The sequence below is a fragment of the Rissa tridactyla genome, chromosome 3 (assembly GCF_028500815.1).
Source record: "Rissa tridactyla isolate bRisTri1 chromosome 3, bRisTri1.patW.cur.20221130, whole genome shotgun sequence".
In the NCBI taxonomy this organism is placed as follows: Eukaryota; Metazoa; Chordata; class Aves; order Charadriiformes; family Laridae; genus Rissa; species Rissa tridactyla.
This window is the reverse complement of record NC_071468.1, coordinates 4,698,682-4,725,161: the sequence shown is the minus strand read 5'-3', so window position 1 is coordinate 4,725,161 and position 26,480 is coordinate 4,698,682. Positions and strand designations below refer to the sequence as shown.

Genomic DNA, 26,480 nt, shown 5'->3' with positions numbered 1-26,480 from the left:
CCTTATTTATAGGAATTCATATCACATTTCTGAACAGCAGATACACATGCCTCACACTCATACCTTTAACCGCTGTAAACCATTTCCTTAAATAAAGCTGAAAAATGCATCAAGTTTGAGCTCAAAGTCATCTGGATTATACTTGTAAATTGCCTATCGTTCGAAAAACTACTCAGTAATAAATTAAAGTCCTGTCTGCAGGACACTGTGAGCCATAGTGTCCTTTCACCTGCACCCAAAAAAAAAGACACACGTTCCATAAAACCAGCATTATTGCAGCCCACATCCTGACCAGTAAACACCACTCGGAAGCAATTTCTCTGGGGACTTTCCCATCTGTCCAAGGAAGTGACAATAAGATATATGTGATCACAGACATCTCTGAGGACTTCTGGAAAGTCTTAGTAAGGAGTCAGAATAAGGTTATTAAAAACCTCATTCTGAGGTTACTCCATATCTCTGTAAATATTCTGGGTCAGACAGTAGCAAAGCATGGGTTCTGGTACTCAGTGCCTATGAATATATACAGGTACTTGTCATACAGGTTCCAGTTACTTGAGAACAAAAGTATCCTCAGCGATTCTGAATTCTTTGTCTTTCCCAGCCCTTCATTCATTCCACCCCCAGCCCTCATCACACAGAGATCAGAAGAGCCAAGCAAAGAGAGATCTTCGGAAATATCTGACGCAGTTTTCTACTCTGAAGAAAGGTATAGGAAAAGAGATGTTTATTTGTGGGCACAGCTGGTTCACAATTTGCAGTTCAAATCCACATCCTCAAAGCACTTGACGTATCCTGTTGATCGAGGACTTCAGGAGCCTGATGCTGATGATTAGCCCTTGCCTTATGTGTTGGTGCATTACTGGGTGCAGCTCTACGTATGTACTGTGTACATGGTGGCTTAAAAGCCAGGAGAATTAGTCTTGCCTCTCGTGACATCTTGAAGGAGCGCCTGGATTCAGAATTAGGCCTGGTCAGTACTTAACTTTGTTGTAAGTGACTGCCTGACCAATGAGTAGGATAAATGATGCCACTGGGACTGAAATGTATCTTAAAATTAATCACTCGCTTAATGGTTTTCCTGGAGAAGGATGGGTTTAAATACAAATTTAAGGGCATTTTCTGCTGCAAGGCTTGTGAGAGTGAAGATCCCGTCACAGAGAGATTCTAAGCACAACAGATCTACACTGTGTTACAGATATTTTAAAATCAAAGGCATTATAAATTTAATTTATTTTAAATTCTATATCCAGACACAATTGGTAAAAGCAACCAAATCTTTACGCTGTAAGTTCTTCAGGAAAGGAATGAGTTTTGTTGGGATTTATATGGCATTTAATACAACAGAAACCAGTCTAGGACCGGGGCACCTGCACTGTAATGTTATACAAATGAATATAATTGTGTTTTTTTAAAAACCCTTAGCTTAAAATTCTGTTTCAAAGGCCTGAAATTAGTTTTACTAGCCAGTTTAAAAGCATGCTGTTTAAAAAAGACAAAACCTCTACTGCTTCTATAAGTAGATCCATGATTGATATTGTGAATCACTTTGGCAAGAGCAGGAAAATCCCAAATCAAGTTACTCTTCAACCTGCACTAATAAATCCTGTGTTGACATGAATTCTTTTTTTCAGTGCTTCATTTTCAAGGAGTCATGTGGTTTTTTAATAATCAGTCTTGTTGTTTCCTCTTCATCCTATTCAACAAAGCAGCAATAACTGCAAAAGCATCTTAGGCAACACACAGCAACTCCAATGCAGCACTGAGAAGTATCTCTGTGAAATCAAGTTTAATGAGATATCAAAATATTACATCTGCAAGTCTTGGCTGCCGGACAGTACTTTGGAAAGCAACGCCAGTTTCCCTAGTCCAGATTAGTCAACATCAGGTTCGTTGGTCTAACATTTCACAAAATATTTTCCCACATTTGTCCGACTGCAGTTTGAAGGGTGTAGCTGACAACATAAATGTGCCCTTAGGTGAAAATCCCTAAACATTTCCCTCGGCGATCTTTTCGTCTGGACATTACCAATGCAGATGTCTGTAATCAAGAGATCTCTATGGACCTGCTAATTATTCCCTAGGCTTTTTCACTGGCCATAAAAATCCCATTTGTCGCAGCTTGTTTGCAGAACTGCTTCCATTTCCACAGTGGTGGCATTAATTAGCAAAAACCTGTGAAAATTGTGGGAGTTTATACGTTCAAAAAAACCCACTCAGCGTTGCTCCTAAATATTCCTATAAATTCAGCCATGGCAACAAGTCCTGAAAGTCCAACTTTCTCAGTTGGAACAATTTTTCATGCTTGTAGCAATAAGTGGGAAATAATGGGGGTCTCAGATTCACATTAGGAAAGTTGCTTCTGTGACCTCTTCATGCAGATGGATGGTGAATTTCTCAGATAATAAATCAAAGTTTCCTGATGGTAAAGTGGCATCTCTTGCTGAGGCCCGTAGAGCTGCTGGCTGCCCTCTATTCAAAGGCAGCAGGCCTCTACCCTGCAGGATGCTTTCTCTACAAATCCTTCAGTCACGATCAGGAGATATTATGGCCTCTATAAACTGCCCAGGCATTTTGGGGAACAGCCAGCATCCTGCTGGGAAACGGACACTTTTCAACTTCATTGACATCTGTCACGCATACAAAGAATAGAAAGTGATCAGGAAAAAAGCCACATTATGACTTTCCCATCAGCAGGGCCAGTTAAGTCTTTGTTCTTAAAACATATTTAAAAGGCTCCTCAGAGCTACCTTGCTTAATAGTATCTTTACTAAGAGAATCCTACCTTTGGTTTTTAATGACCATAGAATGTTTCTCTGTTTCTTGACACTTTTTGGATTCGGCTGACTTTCTTGCAGGAATTTCAAACAAAAAAAAAATAGCTGTGATGCTAGTTTTTCCATGCAGTTTTTATTAACTTTCTTCCGAATAAGTCCCTGCAAGGAAAACGACACCGATTTTTATTATCAGAAATATATTTATTAAGTGACAATCTAACTCCCAGAATAGCAATGCATTCATTTTTTTGGAGTTAAAGCTTTTTCCCAAATGACTCTAAAATAAGCATGGGAAAGTAGTACTGTAAATACAGTAACAAATTTCAAGCGAATATACTTTTTTCTCTCAACACATTGCCTATAATAAAAATCATTGGGGACAGGGCTGTGAAGTATTGTGCTTATATAACATAAGGATAAAACTTAAGATGATGCGCTCTTGCTATTTATAATAATTTTTAAGTGTCTTACACGCAGACCACAAAACTTCAATAGTAAGTGGTAACTGAAAACAGGATTTGGCCAGCTGGCTTCAGTCTTTTTACTAGTTCCACCCAAGTCAACTAAATTCAACTGTGAGGTGAATTAAGAACTGGGCCAGAGCTTCATATTCTATACAAAGACAAAATTGAGATTGATCAGGCAGAAGTATGGGAGATAATGTACTTACTTACCCAAATAAAAACCGGGGGAAAAACCTCAACATGCCTGCTCAGCTGCAGTGACAAAGCCGTAGTACTGCGCAGGTGCCTGGGGAAAGGGATTTAGCTGCTGGTGGCTGGACAAAGGGGAGCAGTGACAGGCTGGGAGCATCAGTCACTGAATGCTGACCGTGGTCTAATATTTGCAATTTAAGATTAAATGTAAGATTAGATGAGCAAAGGATAAGGTGGACTTAGAAATGGGTCCCGGTGAGCCTTACAGCAGACCACTAAGCCCAAAGCCAGCTGGTGCACTGGTTTCCCAAAGCAGCATGAGAGCCCAAGAGTCATACTAATGAGTCACACCTGCTTAAAGCCATCGCAACAGAGAGTGACGAAGGGCAACCTGGTAATGGAAAGCAGTCTGGATCCCTCCATTAGGTGATAGATTTTTAATAACCTCCCCCCCGCTTCTAGTTAGAAGACTTTTTTCTAACGGCTAAGCCTGACTGAGCAAACTTAGCAGCAATGTCAAATTTAGGAGTCTTCAAAGTTTTAATGGAAAACACTATCAAATTCCGTTGGGCAGAAAATGTGCTTTTCATGAAGAAAACCTCTTTGTTAAAAATTAACATACCGAAAGCATTAACATAGTGTTTAAAAGACTAGGCTCATTCCGAACACCTTAAAACAAAAGGAACTACAACATTCCAGAAATAGGTTTTCATTCGGTCAGGAGTTTAACAGTTAAATACTTTTAAAGGTCCAAAGTTTAATGATTTGGACCCTGGAATGACTTTTTAAAACTGGCTAATTCTACTAAAGAATGCAATTTTTTTATAGGAAATGGGGTTTTCTGAAATAAAGCTGCAACTTCCATCTTTCTTATTATGACTTCATGGACTACCCACAGAACGTAGTTCACTGCACACTGCACTTCTGGGTGTATGAGAACACAGCACAAGGCTGATGGAGCTCAGTTTATCACCATCAGTGTGACCTGTGCTCAGAGCTCTGGTTTGGAGTGCAGGATAACCCAATGAAGTATTTAAGTAAGTAGACACTTCATATTCTAGGATACAAACAGTGCAACCAAAGTCAAAGAGTCTGTTCAAGTGCTTAAAACTACTCACAACCTCAGGCGTTTTGCTAGATGAGCCTAAAGTACTCCCTGTCTTGCTGGATCAAACTCTGATGTAAGGGCAAAGAGGTGTAAAATTGCAACGCAGCCAAATCACGCTAAAGACAGCAGTGAAGTAAGTCAGTGGTCTTCCCGGTTAATGCTAAAGCTACTCCATATAAAACATTTAAAATGTCAATGCTTTAATTATGTATTGACTTTACTTTCAAACAGGGAAACAATCAGAAATAATTCAAAAGTGATCCTGCTACTTTTGAACACAGCTTAAGTATTGCAAAATTGAGATTTTCAAAGGGTTGTTTTGTTTTCTGTTTATTTTCTAGAAACTGTCAAGTAAACTATTGTCCTTCTACTCCTTCTATCAGGCTATACCTTCTTCTGAACAGCTGCATCTTTTATAACTTTATATAGAGGGCATTTCATCACCGAGATTTGAAACAATCTAGATATTCTGGAATATAAATACTTGAGAAGCATCCTTAACAATATGCAAATATCTACATATTCTAAAGAAGTGCATTTAATACTAACAACCGGTGCACAGCTAAACTCTTAAGGCAAACAGCACAGATTCTGAAACACAGGCATTTATGGAGTTTGATTTTATATCATCAGGTTCTCTTTCCAGCATTATAATATAGCTTCAGAAATGATCTGATACTATTGTTCCCACGTGCCCTGTATATAAGAAACTGCCATCCTTCTTTTACCTATTGTCCTATTCCATGGAGGCACTTCTGGGTTCTTGGTTTGTTTAGGAAAATCCTACAGAATGCTGAACATGCCTTACTGTCACTCAAGCACATTTAAAAGCTAAGGGATGTCTCTCCTCTCCCTGGATCAAATAATTTCCTCTGTGTAAACATGTTTAACATTTTAAAACTCCTTTTACACATGAAAAAATCTGGCAATCTTTTCCTTGGTATTCTCTAAAGAAAATGTGAATTCTTCATAGTCCTTTGCTGTAAAGGGGAAAATTCATTCACCCTCTGACATTTCATCCTTTGCAGTTACTGCAGAAGATAAGCTAATGACCCAAGATTTGTAAGGGGACTGCCCCATGCTGCGACTTCCCAATTTATAAAGGCCACACGGAAGGTTTCACTTGTCTCATTAACTTCCCCACTGTACCAACCAGAAGTTTATTATACAGTACTTTTCTCTTTCAACTTTTACAGTTCATATACCTCGGCAGGAGCCTGCACACAATGACCCAGGACGCCCCTTCCAGTCCTAGGTTCCTATGAGATGCATGAAAACAAATCGCAAAGGTCCAAAGCAGCATTTTTAGAAACTTTAGATGAGATAAAGCACAACAATGGAACATAGGATTCCAACAACGGCCTTCAAGGTAATATGACAGACACAAACCATATTGTGTTTTATATAAACTATACAAACATTTCCACTTGATTTCCTAAGGAAATGAGGCTTATGCAGTCATGCCGTCTGACTGTTCGTGTCTCCCCCTAATAACTTTCAAACCCACTGGCACATTTCAATGCAAGTTGTCAGGGGAGAAGCAAAAGACTTGGAGATAATTATGTTCCTACAGGTCTTGTCATTGCACAGAGGGAAGAGACCTAAATTAGTGCCCCCAGCTGAGGAAAATCTCCTTGAAGGAGTGGGATCAATGGTTCCTCGTCCAACCAGTACAAATCAGCTTATTTCCAGCCTTCAAATCAGTACGTGTGTAGCTCCACAGCAGATGCAGCGGAAGCTGCCTTTTGCCCTTCTGGTCATGAGTGGTTCTGGGAAGGATCTGGGGTCTCTAGAAGGTGCATGGGAGACAGGGGATATGGGTCCACAGGAAACTGAGCTTCTGTTGCTCCTGGAACAGCTCCTTTTTTTTTTTTTTCCACAAAATGAACAAGGGTAGTTTCTGATTTTAATCCCTTGGCTGGACTATTTCTGCTCTCTCAGTTCTTCCATTGGCCTCAAAGGGCTAGGAATCTAGTACACAGTCACTCAAGAATGCTTGGTCATACTACTGGCTGCGTTTTTCATTACAGATCAAGAAATTTATTACTGGGCTCAGGATTCCCTCAGACCTTTAAGAGACTCTTCTACAGAGCGCACGTCCCGTTCTCCTAACCTTCCCGTAATTTATTAAACCACATGAGTCCCCGCTGACATGCAAGGTTTGCTCTTTCTCACAGTAAAGTTAAATCTACCTAATTTTATTCTTTTGCCACCCTTTGCTGGAGGGTGTCCTTTGGAACCAGTTCATCTTCCAATTCCCAGTTACCTTCCTTGCCCGCCCTCCTGCCTTCTCTTTTTATTCCCAGATCACATGCACTAATACTGCCATATTCAGAGGCATTCTGAGACACCTGATAAGCTCATGCTAAGTGGAATGCAAAATGAGAAGACACCCCTTGAAGCCATGCTGCTGACATGCATCATATGGAAAAGTTTTGTGAAAGTGGCTGACTTCAGCATCCCGTGGAGCATCCTAAATCCTGTCACTGCACTTGAAAAAAAAAAACCACAAAAATTTTGAATTAATACATCTGGATGCAAGAAAAATCACCCTGAAAGAAAGAACTAACACTCTGAAAAACATCTGACACCATTTTCATTCAAGCCACTAAGTCAAATAGAGCAGGTAGTGCAGCAACTTGAGAACTGAGCAGAAGAAAAAGAAAGCTTAATCCAAATGTACCTCGAAGTACAATACTTATGGATCCAGCAGAGCCCGTCCTCTTTTAACTTAACAGCTAGTTAAGTACCTACCTACGGGGAAGAAGGACAGATTCACTGCATGTGAGATAAACAGAATACTCCTGCCAAGTTGGAGAGTCTTTTAAAAGTCAGATCGATTCAGTGAATAAATTAAAGACTGCAATGCTTTACACACTTAGGATGGAAAGCTTCCTTCCCTTCCAAGTTATCTGACACTTCTTTTGAGGAATTACACTACGCAAAAATGATTTCTGGAGATTGTGACTTTGAAAAAGGTTTACGCTTGCATTCTTTGCTGAAAGTGAGTTACATGCTGGGGATGCAGTCATATTTTTAAAGGATTCACCAGCAGACCTTATTTTTAGTAACCACTTAACCATTCTGCAGAAGAGCATTAATCTTAAGAACTAATGAATGGATAATGTTGTTAAAATAGCATTTTTCAAGAAGGATGAAGCAAAAATGAAACTGCAATGAGGACATCTGAACAAACAACACACCATCCTCCAAACCCAGTGTTATAGCTCACTGTTGCTTAAGTCAGTCTGTTATTTGCAAGGATATGAATTGTGAGAATTAGGCTTTTTTTCTTTTTAATGAGTTATTGATTTTAGAAAATCACTCAAGGCAGAAAATCCATACATTAACAGGCTGGCTTCACTCGCCAAGATGTGTTATTTTATAGCACTACTGAGAAAATTCAATGCATAAAGTAATTTCAGCTACTCTAGACAAGACAGATCGATGTGCCTCTTAGACAGAGATCAACGCTTTACGGTACTGATCAATAAGGAAATACCTGAGAGACTCCTCCCTCAGAGGGATTAAGATGTTTACACTTTTTCAGTATGACAAAGACCTGAGATGCAGAACTAGGGGGTGAAGTAGATATCCTATTCATTGTACACAGAGCTCTCATAGATTTCCAGCAGGTTCCCTTGTCTAAGAAATTCCAGGTCTTGAAAACTACGAGCTTGTGAGAATGTAAAGGTATATGCTTTTAAATTCAACAGGATGTTAAGGCAGACGGGTTTTTGAAGGGAAAAAAGAGGAAAAGCATGATTTTTTTTGTCTGGGCTCACTTGTTTTTTTAAATCCTGCCCCCTTCTCGCCCCCCTTCAAAAAAAAAAGTATAAATTAAGTATAAATTAGATTCCTACTTTGACTATCTTAGGTGTTAAATGTACTCACTTCCTTGTGACTTGTTAACTGACAAATACTTCCAAGTTAAACATTGATTTTCCTTTGCCTCCTTTCATTCCTGTCTTGAGCAACCTCTGGGATTGTGGGATTACAAAAAGAGTACATACATATATCACCCATTTCAGGTTTCATGGACTTCGGAATCATTAGGTCTTTATACAGTAAACCTACAACAGACAAGTCAGACTACACAAAGTGCTATTGCATTGAAACCGAAGTAGTTAAAGTTAGCAGAGGTGCGATCTGGCCCACTATCTGGCAGGAAATAGTTTTGCAGAGATAACTGAGTGGAATTCTACGGCATGCAAAATCCATATGGTCACATTAGATAGTCTTGAATTTCCTTCTCATCTAAAATCCATTAATTTAGTCATGTTTCCTTGGTAAATGAAAGAGGAACTTTTGACGAGATGCAGATATATTTGAATCTTCACTAAATTTCTGCTGTAGCTCTTGAACTCAATATTGTCCCAACTTTGGACTAACTTCACTGTGATTTTACTGCTTTGTGTTTATGAAAGTAATCACACAAATTAATAAAATAAGCACAACATCCTATGAAAAACATTTAAAAAGAAAAATGTCAGTGAAGTAGACAAAGTCCAGAACAAAAATCTTCTGAATTTTGGGTCTGCTTTGCTACTCGCTCCCAAGAGCAGAGTTACTTGCTTCATTTTTCTGCCTCGTTTTTTTCCTTAAAAATAAGAGAAAAGCTGCTTGCTTGCTTTTCTCTCAAGCATATTGTAAAAATTTATTTTTGTGCTTGCTTCATTTATTTAGTTTACTCAAATTTAATAAGGGTCTCATCCAGCAAAGCTTCTAAGCATATACCCCACAAACAATTGTACAGCCTTCTGTAAGAGCAGAACACCTTCAACCTGACCTTCACAACTGCGAATTTTTATCTTGCACAGAAAGTGCACTCCCTGAATTTTACCCCTGCATTCAGGGGTTCTTGTTAAAGCGGATTTCCCCTTCTACACTTGCAATGAGACTATCTCTAAGAGCAAACCTGCCCTCCGGCTTGGCTTCTCTGTACACAGTAGAGACTGCACCGATGAATGCAGGGAAGAAAAAAGCTGGTTGGAGAGAGATGTAAGGGAGATGAATGGGGCTTTACGTTTCTTCTGCAATGAAAAGAGTAATGATATAGAAAGGCAGAAAAAAAGATGTGAGATGCTGCTCTGGGTTCTTCAGGTTTAGGCAGGCATCACCTACTCTGGTTTCTAAGGAAAAAAGCAAAAAGGAGCCCAGTGGCCATACACCATAAGGGGTGTGCCTACCCCAGAATTTAAGTGCCTAAATGGCACATTTAAGACTCATGGAAACTACCTTCGAGAAGCTCTGACATCTGTCAGTCAGACTCTCATTAGCAAATCAGGCTCCAGCCTTAAGTGATGTTGCTATTAGGAGTGAAGGAGGCTGTTGGTTAGGCAAAGTACTGTCTCCCTTTATTTGGAAAAACTTCTAAGAACTGTAAAATAATAGGAATAAAGTGTGGAAGAAAGAAGAACATAAAAATCCCACCAAAGTCAAAGCCCTTCAGAAAGACAGAGTAGAGATAAGGGAAGTTTAAGCAGTAACTTGCCTCCCTAGCCAATAGGAACATGGTCTCCTTTCAGGTAATGGCTGATTATGAAGCCATAGATGATTTATATAGTTTAGTTAACTCAGGCAGGGGAGGCAGATTATCAGACGTATGGGAGAACTATACTGAAGCAGTACAGAAAAAAAGACGGAAATATTCTGTTACTAATTGATAGTTGGTATGAGGGTCACGCTGATATTAGAGCGTAGAGGGGGGAAAGAGAGAGAAATATTGTTAAAGGATTTAGGAATAACTCAACTAGAACTTGCCAAGAAAAGAAAGACACTCTACCCAAACTGAAACTCAGGGGTCAGGGACTGTTCTGACAGATATGAGAGACAACATACAGAAAAGGAGACCTGTGGCAAAAATATTGGAGTTTGCAAAAACAAGGCATAGTTTGTGAATAAGAGAAGCCAAGATGACATCTGGTATTTGGAAAAAGATACCAGAACTGCGATGGCTCACATCATTTTGGCATTTGCAAACTCTTGAAGGGAGGTGCTGGACAAAGTCCAGTACAAAGTCAATGGCCACTGCATGACTAGCTTCGAAAAGGTTGTAGAGCACTAGATAGTGCTGCAGAGCATCAACTGACTGCGAGAAAATGGATTGCTTCATTCACGTTGGACACGAACATGCAAGACAGTTTGATTCCAGAAAAAGCAATATTTGTGATACCTCGCTAATATTAGCGATGACCATAGAAAACAGCCAACAAAAAGCAAAACTCTTCTCTTTAATAAGGAAAAGTAAACTAAGCATTGAGATAGATAAACCAGAGAGATACATTGTGTAGCAGTACCAAGAGAAAGTATTTGCTGTGGTAAAAAACCTGTTCCTGGGTCTTCTTAAGAGTGTACATTCACTGCAAGGTTATGGGACAGAAACAAATGAAGAATTTTATGTAAACTTTCAGGGGCAAGCAACCTCTCTGAGTACACAAAACTCATCGAGAGCCCAAACACGTGGTATTTTACACTCCTGGGAAAGTGGCTCTGGAAGCTACTAGAATATTTGAATAAGAATATTGTTTGAGAATAAGCAGAAGAGTCAAGAGTCAGTTCAATCAGTTCAGATTAAGGGGAAAAACTGAGTTCTTCAGCTGTGTATTGCCACCTCCATTCTCCCCCAACAAACCCCCCCCCCCAAACCTTCAAATGTGCTCACTCAAGCAATCAAAGAGATCAGATGCAGAGATCCATTGGGAGAGTAGTGTGCAATCTGAAGGTAATGCGCAATCTCACCACCCAATACTGATCTGAGAGGACAACAGCAGGGAACAGACCCAGGGGCAAACCACAATAAAACCAGGAAAAACTGAAGGAACAAGTTAGAGGCGCCAGACCCAAGGTGTGACTGAAAATCTAAATCTGAATTTCCATGGAAATTTCTATGACGAGTACCAGCGCAGCCCAGCTGGGATGCTGAGGTTTCTGAAGACTCACAGCTTGCTGTAGTGGCACAGAGCATCCTGAACACTGAATGAATATTACGAATTAGTTAATAGATATTCAGACCACACAAAATGCTGTATTAGGTTAATGTTTTGCAGGAAACAATTTTTAATATAATTTATTATAAGCAAGTTGGAATTTCATACATCACCCAGTCTTATATTAAGCCAAACTGAGTCTCAGATACCTTGGCTCCAAGCAATTTCCACATGGCAGAGGACAGGATGCTACTCTTGCTTTTTACATGTTTCTCAGTGATGACAGTCCTCTGACAAAACTTGCAAGGTTGTACCTATATCAAGTTCATGGTGAATGAGGTAAGGCTCTGCTCACTCTGATGTAATCTGAAATAAATGGGATGGACAAGTGATCAGATTAAAGAAGTGGGTCAGATCTGCCGCTGACGTCAATGGAACTAAGCTGATTTACACCAGCTGAGTATCTGACCTGGAGGTTTCAATGTATTTAGACAAAATAAATGAAAATGTACATAAAAAGCTCCCCTTGGAAGATCCCAAGTCCAAAACCCTTATTCCTAAATAGACTAAATAAATAACAAGAAAGCAGCTACTGTAGACATCACTCATTACAAGTCAACAATGAACAGAATAAAGGTCAGGCCACCCTAAATCTTTAATTGCCCCTTACACTCCTGAGTGAGAAAGAAACTGATAATTCAGCACAAAATCACCTTAACTCCGACCCAAAACAAATATCTTAGCAGTAACCGTTCCTGGAATGAACAGGTGCTGTTCTTTGCCTCATGAAACATTAACTTCAATCCACACCAAGCAACTAAGGCTACAAAATAAAGTTTAGCTTCGGCCCTGAACTGGGTCATACCTTTATTGCTGAAGAAAAGCAGTGTTTGTGGTCTATATACAGGAACGCAAACGCTCTCTGAAAACAAGTCTACATGCATAGATAAACTTTCAGGTGTTCCTCAGACATAAGTTCACACACCCACATCCTTATCCTAACTCTAATACAATTTCCTTCGGAAAATGTCTTTATAATTGCTGTTCTTCTAAACAACACTTTGAAAATATTACAGTCAGATGATACGTGTGCATTGTAATACTTCGTAACTTCATCCCTGGTGAGAAAATATTTAGCTGTTGATAGGGTAAAACAACCATAAGAAATGGCAAATCAGGCTTATTATAATGAAATTATAAAGCATAAATACTTCTTTGCATCTAAGAATAATAGGCCATATCCTCAAATTGTTGGAAATCAGTGTTGCCCTGCAGAAATTACATAGCTTTGCCACTCACACAAAGTGAGTGTTTGCTGTGGCGCATTTATCATACCAAAAAATAAAACATATCCTCAGTTATTTAAGGATAGTGATCTAGAGAGACAGAATTTCAGACAAGTTTAGATATATTTATTTTCACAAATGACGCCGAACTGTATGTATTCCATACAAAAGCACTCTAATTTGTGTTTCCAGTTTACTTCAACCTTAGCAATTCCTAGGTGCTTCTGTTCACACCGTGTTGGCTTAAAGCACAGATGTTTCTGCTGAGGCCTAGAAGAGGGCTGGAGACTTTTATCATGTTTTAAATGTCCATCAGAAATCATACATTCCAGAAACAGTCAAATTGTCTTGCTGGACATACAAACTTAGTCTGGCATCTCCAAGTCTCTACTGCTTGTGTTTGCCACAATAAAATTAAGTATGTTTTACGTACATGAACTCCCTCCAAAATATAGATAGATTTGTTTGTATTTATATTATTGATTTTTTTTTTTTCCTTACAGAAAAATAACTATTTTCCACTTCTACACTTCAGCCTCAGTTTTGAGGTCTTACTGATTCCAGCTTTCTGCTGTCTTGGGACACAATCTACACCTGCTTTGTGCTACAGAAAGGATGAGCAAGGATGCAAACCTGGGAAGGCTGACTTGCTCGTCTAATATATCCTTCTCTACATGCAATTATCGACACCTTCTTTCCTTCTGTGGGTTTGTGCACCAGAAACCCTCTTCTCCAAACATCTACCCTGGGTAGTTGCATGCAGAATAAGCCTTGTGTTGAACTTATGCTGCCAGCATTCCTAAAATGCTACAGCTAAGCACAGAATTTGACCTATAGCCCACTGGAGGAAAAGTTCAAACACAAAATGAGATATCCATTCCACAATCTGAATTCCAATAAGCAATTTCCTTTTCCCAGTGTACCACAGATTCTCATCAGATAGGCAGTAACAGAAACCTTGCCAGTTTTTATTTTATTTTTTTATAACCCACAAAATTTCTTCAAGCAATTGTACAGATTTCAGGCTTCCCTTTGATCAGTCTTTGCAACAATGACTCCGGACCTTTGCCTAGGTATGATTCCTCCATCCCAATACATACAATGGAAGTGCCCTAGTGCACAGAGAGCCTTCTCATTAAAGCTCTAATCTGTTCCACTACATTCTTGCAAGACAGAATTATCCAGCTTTAAAGCATGCCTCAATAGTGAGCCGTAATAAGACTGATAGAAACAGCTTAAGTAATTGGATTGCTATATGGTATTGAATGTCTGACAACAAAAGATATCAATCTCTATTCTACTACCGAATCTTTGTTCCAGCAATGAATTCATTTAGTAATGCACTTGGAGGCTTGCAGTCCCTGCAGGAGAAATTACAGACTGCGGACACAAAAGCAGGGCCATCTGATGAGCACAGAGAAAGCGACTGTGCCATTCCAAGAAGTTAATTACAGTGAACAAAAGCACAAGACTATGACTTGTTGACCATTACCATAATCACATTACTATAGTCTTCTTTTATTCCCAGCGGCAGAGGGTCTATTCTTTCTTTCCATTTGGCACTGTGCATCATATTCGTGTTTTGTCACCTGAAATGTATTGTAGAACAGACCTCCCTCTAAAGATAGCCAGAAACATCACAGTTCTGCTTTGCTGCTGTTTCCTTTACAATTTATTCTTTCAAGGCTAATTTATGAATACTGTAAGTAGATTACTTTTTTTTAGCTTTGAACAAAGGCAACAGCTACCAAGATTTTCTGCAAATGAATATTTGTAAGAATTATTGCCTATGAAAGCTTGTACTTGTGACATACGATACTGCTATGATTTATGTATATTATTGTAACTCAGACGTGATAGAATGGTTCATGACATACTGTTTACACCCACACTACTTCTGGAGCTAAACATATCCCGTACTTGCGTATATTTAACAATGTTTTAAATCCTTACGGTTACTCCTGATTTACTCCACAGTAAAGGTCCCGTCTAATAACATGTGACAAATATTTTGCTCCAGACAAAAGCATGTTCTAAGACCTTTAAAATGTATGACTTGGTGGAAATAGCACTGGGACTCAGTGTTTTCATATCTATTAGACATAGTGACATACGAGGGGGCTAGGATACCTAGAATCGGGGGAGCTGGGTGGCATCTGTGTCTGAGAAAACCCTCGGCTTTCAATTCCATATGCCAGGGGACAAATTTTTAACTGGCGTACATCAGCCAAGCACAAAGTTAATATATCTGGTTCCAATAACTACACACATTTCACGCAAAATACAACCAAAATAAAATGTAGCTAGAGCTCTTCTTCTTCAAAGTCGCTTAAATGGCACAGTGAATTAATTCCCAACCACTTAGAATTACTCAAAGGGTGCTGTGCCAAAAGCTGTATGAATTTATTTTTTTAACATTATGATCAGCTTCAGTAGAGCTGTAAGTACTTCCCAGTTTGAAGGACAGGGAGAAACGGGATAGTTTGCAGTGGAAAAGACCACAGCAGTATCCATTCCTCACAGAAAGCTCCAGAAACCAGATCCCCAAGTGCTCTCCAAGAAAAGGAAGAAACAAGCAAAAACATGGGAGAATATCAAGGTCACCAAGTTTCGTGTTCAACCAGGAAGAAAATGGGTAAGTGGCAGGAACCTGCCTGCAATCCACCATGGATTCATAGTTTCTGCACAAAGAGCCCAATATCTCTGCTATTTAACTTAACATAAGGATCATAAATTAGCAGAACACCTTTTAACTAACAAAGTATCAAGAGTGCTGTCATAGGAGCAACTGAATTACCAAGTGCTAATTGAAGCCTCAATCAAGCCTCAAAAGAAGCTCTAGTCTACCCAAACCCTACCTCACCCATGGTTGGCCACAGAACACCTTAACTAGTCATTACAGCCTACATCCTGCCTCTGTAGTGAACCGTCCCTGTCACAGTGCAGCTCCCAAAGGAAGGACAGGGAGGTTTAGTGAAGAAGCATGGTTCTCCAGACCTCAGCTGACCAGTGTAATTTCTAGTTTGCTAGAATGCGTCTCACCCAAACCGATCCTTTTCACACCCCAAAAAAAATCCCTTGTGGACCAGCCAAACCCTGAAAAATTTCAACCAAAGCAGGACATGCTATTGAACAAGAAACTCCCCAGCAGAGCCCTGGGGATCCCACTGGATGACCACAGGGCAGTCTGATAAAAATCACCCACCACTGACTGGAATCGCTCTCTGTGGTACAGTCTGACACACCACAGCACATTTCCTGTCATACGCAACCCATATTCCAGCAACAGCCCATCAACACCAAAAACCAAAAATACCCCTCTCTCCTGAAGCATTTCTCCCCTCCGGAATGGCAATGCTCTGCAGAGCACTGACCACAGAACCCAGTGTTCAGACATGGAAACTGAGGCACCAAATGGCAGCACGGCTTACTGGGTATTTAAACTTGGAGGGGACCGTGGGGTCTCTGCTCACCAAGGCCTCTCCTCTTCCAGCTGTGAATTCAGGAATCCCCCAAAAAAGTTGTGTTTGAATTGCGGCAGCTTCTATACCCAGGCCTGACTTTTTAATAGCAGCACTGCTCGTTTGGAAACACTAAGCAGTATAGACACTTCCCTATGTAGAGTAATGATTAAAATCAGCAGAGCTTTAGGCTCCCTTGAAACTTGCCGAAGATTTATTCTTTAAACAAGAGAATGATTTATTTCAACAATTATCTTCAGGCGGATTAAATTATGTGCTTTCAGGGCTCTTATTCACCACAAAATTAAGAACACTGGGTGCCAGCCATGGAAGCCCCATGATCCTTTGAGTCTCGGCACTGACGGAGACTCATCCCGACCCACGAGAAAGAGCTGTCTCTTTCCCAGGGCCACAAAATGCCATCCCTGACCTTCTGCTTGGCTCCACCATTTGCACAAATCCTTTGGCTTCCCCCTACTTGACCTCCTGCAAGTTGCAATGGACATATAAGGCACATGGCTCCCCAGGACCACAGTAGGCATGCTCTGCATCGGTGTCATGACAGAAGAGTTAGGCTCTGAAAGGACTGACTGATTACAAGCCAGATGCCCCAAAGCAATAGCATTTCCTAAGAGTATCTGTTTTAAAAGGCTCTAAAAGACCAAAGAATTTTTCAAGGAAGAAGTAGCTTTCAATGAGCAGGAAGTCTCCACCAGGAACACTGAAAGCATTTTTTTTTTAAGAATAAAATTCAAGAAAGCTTTTCCTGCATCTTACGAGGGAGGGCCCTAGCTTCAACTAACAGTCTAAGAGTGTACTTATTATCATGTAAGGCTACCTTTTGGCTTTGATGAATCAGGCTGAAAGTTGAGAGAGAGGGAGGGAAGGTGTTGGTGAAGTCTTGCTGATAAATAAACTCTTTAAATAAATAAATAAACCTCCAAGAATCGCAAATCCAAACTTAAATAAAGGGGCTCTTGCGTCAAGCAAAGTTTTGGAAGAATGACTCATGCTTTTCCCCCATTGCTGGAACCTAGATCTCTGTTTCATACAGAAAAACCCTCAAATGTTGATTCTCCTTTTCCCTTCCCACTCCATTACTTCTGTTTCCCTTGATTTCAGCTTTTGCTCCCTTTATGGTTTTACAGCTTTGACTCAGTAAATAAAAGCCAGTTGTTCTGTGTGTACTGGACTTGTTCCTGTTCTTTTCACCACAGACCAAGATGACTCGAAATGAGCCATTCACACTGCCTAATGCTCAGTGTCAGCAGCAAGACACTCTGAAATACACAGAGTGCAAGCCTTCCTAAAACACGCACTCCAGAATTAAAGATACCCAAACGCACAGAAAGCATTAAAAATGTAATGTGAACATCCTGTAGAAGACCACAGGCCCTGAACCAATAGATTTTCAGTACCACCATACTATGAGTCACTATCGATTTACCTCCAGCAGCAACATGAAAGATCATGCTCAGGCTGAAAAGTCATGCTCAGTGCTGCAGCTCTCCTGTAATTTAAATACCTTTATTTTCACTCGGCTGTAATTATTAAGTAATAGCAACACAGCATGCCTACCTGGCTCAGCCAAGACACCGTTTTCCTAGCAAGAGAATTCATTATACTTCTACTTTGATAGTCTAAAACATAAAAAATTAGAGACTTGGATGAGATAAGTGTTATAAAATCTCGTCTAGACGGTTGTTTATAATATATGGGCATTTAGTATAAATTTTATTCCTTTCCTAGTACAATAGTGTTGGTACGTAAGTTCCTCATCTGAAATACTGAATCCACAGGAAGAAAAGAAGAGAGCAAAAACAACAGGGGTCCAGAGATTGGCAAGCGAAGTGGCTAGAAGTTAGAAGAAATATCTGGAAAAAATACGCTGAAAACACTAGGATTATCATTGTTAAATGAAAAGGAGATGAGAGTTACATAACAGATCAAACACACAGAAAGTCCATGTCCCCTTCAGCCTCTCTCATAACAAAAGACAAAGGTTCTGCCAATGAAGTAGAAAGATAATATTTAAAAGTCATTTCATAAAAGTTTCAATCTGGCTAATTAATCTGTGGGAGACTCTGCCAGAAGAACAACTGGGAAACCAAAAATGCTGCATTTCAAGATGAATTAGCGCTATTTACAAGATACAACTAAATGGTTATAAAGCCCTGTGATTCTGATCCAAACTACTAACTAAAGGCTCAGGGTATTGCTTTCTAATTTCTTTGCCCCTTGTACTGACCAATACCAACAAATGTTATTGCACTGGATATCTTATCTGGTATGACAGTGTTCGTGCTTCTCTATTGCTTTCCTTCTTATATAACTTACTTCTCTATAATATAGTGATATTAATAGCATTTTCCTTTTTAAAAAACAGTCCCTTTCAAGCTCAGAGATGTCAGAAATCACTAAAATGCAGGACTTCCATTGTGAAAGTGTTGCTTATATGAAAATTATTCTCATTATAGCTTTTTGTTGACAAAAAGCCAAGGACCATTTTGAGTGAGAATACAATTCTTGTGATAACATACATAAGCGTAACAGATACTGTGAAGGAACCACACTGTAATAGAAGCAATATCTACATTAATGGTTATGTAAAAGCAGATGTTTCTAATGTTTAGGGATGTTCTTTACATGCTTTTGCGTTTCTGGAAGTTTGGGGGCAACTGCTTATTTATTTTTTAAAAACCTTGAATTGTAGACTAATCAGTTTTAACTGTGGTCAAAGTTATCAAATATGTAATCATGTTTTAGAAAGCTGTGTCTTGATGAAAGATGTGTAAAATAAAAACCTCACAGGTCCTTTTAGATTAGTTTTCAAGCCATGTTTATCAACACTGGTTGAGTCATCAGAATGAAAGACTAGCCTTGTAGTCAATCCATGGGGCACACAGCAAGGTATTTCAGCAAAAGAACCTCAGACAATTGATGTCTTCAGTTTCATGTTAAAGTATATATTTCATTTCCTGCCTGGGTTGTTTTTGTGTAAGGTCTGGGCTAAGAGCTTATTCCTAAGCAGGCTTTCTTATGCGCTGTAATTCACTTTATGCCTCTATGCCATTTTTCTGTCCCAACTACTTGAACTCAGTTTTATGGACCAGGGATTGTCTCCTGTTTAATAAGCACAACCATCGCAATCATACTGGAAGCTGTCTCACAGGAATCAGCCTTTCACTCTTCATCTCTGTACAAGGCCTTCACCAAGCCATTTGTTGCCCTTAAAAAAATTGCAATTCCAATATGACTTTCCATATATCCGAGGCCAGCTAAAAACAGCGGGACAGTATAAAAACTCCTGGACTCAATGAGAGGTTTTCTAGCAACTTTGAAATACTCTGTATAAAATTACTCAGAAGTTGCCCAACCTGCATTAGGGCTGGTCTACTTCATGCCTTTCATCAAGGTCTCTTCATCTTTTCTCCCATCAATGAACTTCCTCCCAAAACTCTGCAAGTCCAGTGTCTTCTCCTCTTGTGAGCAGGATCACTCAGTTAGCCATTGGATGTAGAGTACCAACCGAATTTCAGATCTGCTGGACACATGTCTACCAAGAACAAAGGAGGTCACAAACGTAAATTTCTTCTGTACTTGGAAGGCATCACCTTGGGTATAAATTTTGCAAAAATCCTCCTCTAGAAGCAAGTTTCCCTTAGCAAAGCTAGCTTGGGCTTGGGCATAATCCTCTTTCAACACCATCCATGTTTTCTGTAACCTGAAGTCACAAAAATAAAGACCACATTTGAGGAGAAAAACAGAACTCACTGTATGTACGTACTCTTTTTAGAACACCGCCTTTCTTTTTGCCAGTTCAGGTCTGACAGCTTTGCAGTTTGTCACTTGATGTGGATAGGCTGGAACAACCTAAAACCAAGCCATGCACAAACTTCTGTACAGCAACAAATCTTCCAATCACTTGCCACCAATGACTGCAGTGCACTCACTCGGCCTACAGAGCACCATAAGCACTCTTTCTCAGGGAAACATCATGCTTAGAATCACAGCAGAATGAACTGTCAAGTCTTATATCCCTTCTTAATGAGTTAGCAAATGGGCTGACTTTTTTTTTTACAAGCATCTAACTTGTGAATTGATAGCGTTTACCCTTGGCTATTATTTTTAAGGAAGCCCACTCTGGCCACAGTACAAACATCCCTTTTGCTGCAGGCTGCTCCTTTGTCTAACAATCAGATACATGGAGCCTATTGACTGGTCCACTGCTCACAGAGAGATGAGGTTCCCTGGGTATAGAGCTCAAACTTTCACTAGTCTCCATTCAAGTTAAAAATGGCCACGTTAAAAAAAGTTCAAAGAACTGGCAAACAATTCCAGAGTCCTAGAGAAATAAAAAATTGCTAGAGGAAATCTTCGTCCGGCATAAACAAGCCTCTCTTGGTACACTGGGAAAGCATTGTTTTCCACCTACCCCAGTGACAGTCTTCAGAAGAGTAGCATTTCTACTTCACACAAATGAGAAAGCCCTTCACACAACGAGAAAGCATCTTTTTGTGCACAGCCAAGGAGAAGATGGGAAGGTGCGACGTATATCCTATGACCTGTACAGGATGGGTGCAGTTGGGGCCTGCCCTTCCTGATGGCAGGCTGCTCTGGAAAGCAGAGAGAAAAGGGGCTGCTCTACATTTAAAAAAAAAAAAAAAAGTAAGAAATAGAATCTTTCCAACAACAAGGACAGCATCAATCCAGCTTGTGTGATGTCCTCACATCCACAGAGCCCTCGGGAATCCGTTCTCCTCCAGCCTTAGGCAAGATGGACCAGAGTGCTTTCAAAAGGTTTGTGACTGTAAGAGGTGGGGGGTGAGAGGTAAGAAATCAGTTCTATGTAAAGCTATGTGGCTCATAAAAAAGTGTTGCCTTCTCACTTGTTGGCCTAGATGAAATAAATAACCTTCTGCACAAGAAAAGAGTTGTTTCCTACCAAAGGTGAGGTAGGTACCATACATGCACCTTCTTCAGTTGGAGAGGCGCGTTGAAGGAGCTAGCAGGACAAAAGACACAGGGAGAGGACTGCTGGACCCATGGGAGGGAACATAGCTATCCCAGAAATCCCAGTCTCTTCACGGCTGTTGAACAAAGGATCCTTCTTCCTTCTGCAAGGTCTTTCCTCCTGTATCAAGAACTCTGTGAATCAAAACCCTGAGGAGTTCAGGAATTATATGCCCATCGCTTCACGAAGATGCATTCAAGAAAGGACTGGACAAGTCATTAAGTTAAAGAGCGACTTCACTGCAACAACTGCCAAATCCCTATCAATCCAATTTTTACAAGCACTGAATATTGCAGCAACATATTTACTTAAACATAAGTAAAACAGTGAGCTTAAAAATATTTAGCAATAACTTTCTCTTTATATTTTCTAATAAAACCAGTTCTGAGGTAGATTTCTACTCTCATATATAACACATTAAACAAATGCTTTCCAGTTTAACCAGCTAATACTTACATACATTCAGAATTGTTCTGTTCTGAAAGTATGAAAGTTTAGTTATGGAAGATGACTTGATGATGTGCTTTAATAGCTTTATGGGCAAGCAGTAAAACAAACATGTTTTGCCACAAACTTAGGCAAAGGGAGGCTCAGGGATGCTAGGGAGAGAAGGAAAGTAAGAGATAAGATAGAGTGGTGAAAGGCAAAAGTTGCTATCAGTGAGATCTGGTGCTGAGTTTGTCCCTTATATGTTACTTTGCAAATACAATGGACACGCAACAACAGGCTGGAAAACATCAGTTAAGGAAAAAAGTCTATAGCCTTATATATCCCTCTCAAGTATCTTCTTTAGCAATCTTGCATTTAGTTTCAGTGTAATATGAACAGACCTATCTACTTACAAAAGCTCCCCTCTTCCCACCAGCCTTGTTTGTTATTTTATGTGTCTCTGCATCATTTGCAGAGTTTGCTTTGATCTACATTCCTCCTGGATGTGCGGTTTCCTTTTCGGCTACCAAAAGGAAAACTGTTTGGTTTGAGAATTTGCTTATTTTGAAGCTCCACTGGCCCAAAATACCTATTTTTAATCCAAATGAGCACAGCTCAGTGCTTTCAGCTCTTCAGCGCTGGTTGCCTTCCTTTCAGGAAAAACGTCTTTGAAACAATAAGTGACCTCTTCATACTCTAATAAAATTGCCAAACTCTAATCCTAGCTGGCATAAATGAGAGCATTCTGTTTGCTACAGCTGAGTTTGAATATTTACACTCATGCATAATTTGATCCTTGAATTGCTTTTATGTTAACACCATCCTGAAATGATCAAAATTTTGTTCCACACCTGACACCCAACAACATATACCACTATGCTCTAAAACATCATCAGAACAGCTAATTATGAATTCTTTCAATATTTCTCTATTACAGACTCAATCTGTCTTCCACTCATGGCAGAATTCCTGCTGCCTCCAAGGCTTGGCTGGGCTTTGGTGCATTTATAATATGACTGTAAATCTTCTGCATACAATATGTGATGTTGAATGTAAAGTCTGAGCCATTTTAATCCTTCCTCCTTCTCTAATAAGCATCACAATGCCACCACACTAGGAATAGTGCATAGACAAAACACAGTTCATAAATAACAGGTAAACAATCTTCAAATGAGAAGAGAAGACAGGACACATCCTTGGAATGACTCTTTGACTGGGAAACAGGATATATTCTTCAAGGACCTTGCAGGAATAGTCCCAGAGGACAATTAGAGATTAGATCTTCTCTTCTATGGGGTTAGGCCACAGGAGTTAACTTGGGAAACAATTCAGATAAACAAAGTGCTAGCAAGAGGAAGGACACTGTTAGATTTTGCTTCTGTGTCTTTACTAGACATGGGCCTTCATGTCAAGCTCCACATTAAGAACTTAGTTTCAAATGGTAGCAGATCATTAATTGACATCACCAGTATTGGAACAGAGTAAGCCCCTATGATTCTGGAGACTAATTAACTATTGTGAGAATATTCTTAATGAGATAGCCTAGAATTAGAGTGTCCTGATCCACTGACTGAAAGTAAGGGCCAACGTGGTTAGTATCACTCAGCAAATACACAACTCTTTCTTTAAGTGCAAGTGCAGAAGCTTGAAGATTTATGCTCTTTTCATCTGCAGCCTGGTGTACTGTATGCAGCCAAAGGCAGACATGCTGTCTATGAATAATTTTTGTTTTAAGAAAAAAACTGATGAGGGAAATTTGTACTCAAGTACATGTGCGCCCACAGACACCGCCACACGTAGAGCTGCACAAGTAGAGGGAGAAACAGTGTTCCTACTTTGCAAGAAGAAAACCATTCCTCTTAAACACACCTCTATGCCCACTTTACTAGGGTAAATATTAAGAAAACAGTTATCAAGGATGATGAGTAACTGAAATGTCTAAGAACAGTTGCCCTTTTTCATACAGATATATATAGGGGGAGGTGAGGGGGGAAGTAAATAAATGGAGCAATGTATAAGCCCACCCTTGTAAGCCTACATGAATTATGAAGAAGCTTTGCTGGAAGAGGAGACACATATACAGAAAATCTGAACTTCTGAGCTTCTCTGTATCCAATTTAAAATTTAGAAAATGGAAGCTGTTTCCTGCTAAGTGTACGTGGATGAGGCTATTGCAGATTCTAATGTAAAACATAGTGGTTTTCTGTATGCACTCTTTTGAAACACATTTCTCTCTATCTTTAAAATATAAGACTTTAATAATAAGGACACATTAGAACATAGTGATGGCATTCTGTGTGGTTCATTCTGTGAAGCCATGTTCTCCAACTCAGAAAGTGAGAGGATTAAAATATCACAGAAGGGAATCAGTACCTGAGGCACCCAAACAGTAATGCCAGTGGATGATGCCAGAAACACCTGGTTTCTTTTTTTATAGATTTAAAATATATATAAATAGATAAACATTGTAAATCTCAGATAAATAAGCTAAAAGCAGGAAACACCACATGTCCCAGCTGGCAATGCGTTACAAAAGCAGCACATCAGGGTTACCCCAAAGCAGACCCCTAAGAGCAGTGCCTGTCCCGCTGCCTGCAACGCAGTGCCTCAGCTGCACTGCCTGCCATCTTCCGCATTGTCAGTACCACAGCTTGCATCATTAAGACTTGAAACCGATCCACTTCAGTGATTAGGCTGATCCAAGGACACGGACAGAAGAGCAGGATTTAACGGGCAGGCAGGCAGGAAAAGTCTTTTAACACTTTAGAAAACATTGACTTGGTGGAAGGAATTGGTGAGCTCAAGGGATTAGTAATGAGATACTGAGCCCCTTAGCTCTAGGTCACCACACTGAATCGGGTCCAGGTCAGTAGAAATCAAAAGCTGTTGCTGCTCGGTGGCCTTCAGGAAGTCAGTTGGTGGTCCTACCCTAGCTACTACTGGCAAAATATCTGTACCGTCATGACCTGTAACAGTTGGCAGCACTTACAGGAAAGGTTTAGGACTGGCATGGTACAGGAAAAGACTGAGCAGAGAAAGATGTGCCAGCAAACACACTAGGCTGGGACTCAAGAAAATTGAGAAAACAAGCTCCCTGGTCATCTCATCTACAGATTTCCAGTATGACTTGGGGCATGAGATTAAGGACCCTGTTCAAGAAAACTTTGTTTCCTCACTGCTATGGTCTTCACAAGGCATTTGTGACCTAAATGTCTCCGAAGGGCAAAGCAATTGCTGAAGTTCAGATCCCCACCTTTAAAATGGGAGTAACTAGCTCACAGGGAGATCCACAGTAAAGGGGAGATTAGATACAAAAGCTAAACGAGAAACCAAGACAGGTGAGCGAAGCCTTTTCTACCTAAAATCAGCTCCCTTAACTCTAAAGCAAAGCATTTCCTGTGTATGCACAAGACTCCCAGTCACAGAGCTCTATATTTAATATGCTTAAAAAGAACAAATTCCCCTTATAGCAAAGAGTAGCCCCCAAAACCCCCCCACATTTCCACTGTTGCCCTGCAGAGCAGCATCAAAGAATCCAGCTGCCCCCAGCTTTTGTCTCACCTAGGATGAAATTCTAATGTCTATGTTGTGCAGGAGGTCAAATAGATTATCATCATAGTCCCTTCTGGCCATAAAAACTATGAAATTGGAGAGTGAATCACAAACTATGGGACACTATTGAAGGCAGGATAGTAGGCGGCCTAGCTCAGTGATAGGGTGTGATATCGCAGAGTAAATCCGATGTTCTTAGGCTGTGTGAAGCTGGGAAACTGACATTTTGCCTTCTTTGTTGCCCCTTTGGGACACCGAGAGAGATGCAGGTTATTATAATAATAAGCCCAGTTTCACTCTCAATGCAGCCTAAGAATATTGCCTCTTACGGGAGTGAGTGCGTGAAGGATTGAGAAACACTAGTTATTTTCAAACTGGATTAAGTCTTTCAAAAGCTAATAGGTTTCCAATGAGCTGTGGTGTTGCTGCTGCAGCTGCTCTAATTTGAGAATAAAAGAATGCAGGCTTTGTGCCTAGGGACCTGTTATTGATCTGAGCAAGGAGGATGGGAAGGAAGGGGGTAGAGGAGGGTTATCCTCCTTTCAGCTGGGGTGGGGGACGCTCTTTTCAAAGTCACATTATCTGCTAGTAACAACAAAGCCTAACCCCATGACATGCTGCTCTATACAGGATTGCACTTGTTGAGAACTAAAAGCATTAGAGAAAAAAAAAAACTCCTCTGGCAACCTTGTGCAGCTAACTTCATTGAGGGCCCACGAGACTCAACAGATGGGTCTCAGGACTCCCTCATTAGGAAACATGCCTGTCCCTTTGCATCTGGTGCCCCGCTCTGCTCTGTGCCACGCACTCATTAGCATTGCAGGCTCACAGATTCCTTAGCACGTGCTTCCAATAAATATTGGAAAGAAAGGAGAGGAGGAAAGCCACTGCTTGGAGCAGCAAGATGAGAGGTCACCCACTAGGCTGGGAAATCCTTCTACACACACGCAGGCACTCCCCTGCAGCCCCAGAGGAGGGAGGACAATAAAAGGCAGCCAACCACAAATGCGCATTTAAAGGGACAGGTGTGGAATTGCTTCTATTCAAGTTGTGGCAGACCCTCATTCGTTCCCCTCTGCCACAGTAAATAAAAATCATCATTATATATATAAAAAAACCCGACAATTCAGGGCAACACACAGATTGTGGATCTGCGAGAGCCTGTGGCCCTTTTCAGACGGAAAGCGGATGCACACTGGGTAATGCCATTACCTCCAAAGAAATTAATTGGTTTTAAGGGTCCAATTCTACAGCCGGGCTCTTTTTCT

At 40.2% G+C, this 26,480-nt stretch overlaps 1 long non-coding RNA gene across 1 annotated transcript in view; it reads right to left on the bottom strand.

The window, feature by feature from the left end:
- LOC128907437 (uncharacterized) overlaps positions 1-2,839 on the bottom strand; it is a 183,423-nt gene extending 180,584 nt beyond the window's left edge. The window contains exon 1 of the long non-coding RNA XR_008465592.1: positions 2,786-2,839. This is a non-coding gene — a long non-coding RNA (uncharacterized LOC128907437). The remainder of the gene's footprint in view (positions 1-2,785) is intronic.
- Positions 2,840-26,480: the final 23,641 nt, after the last annotated feature.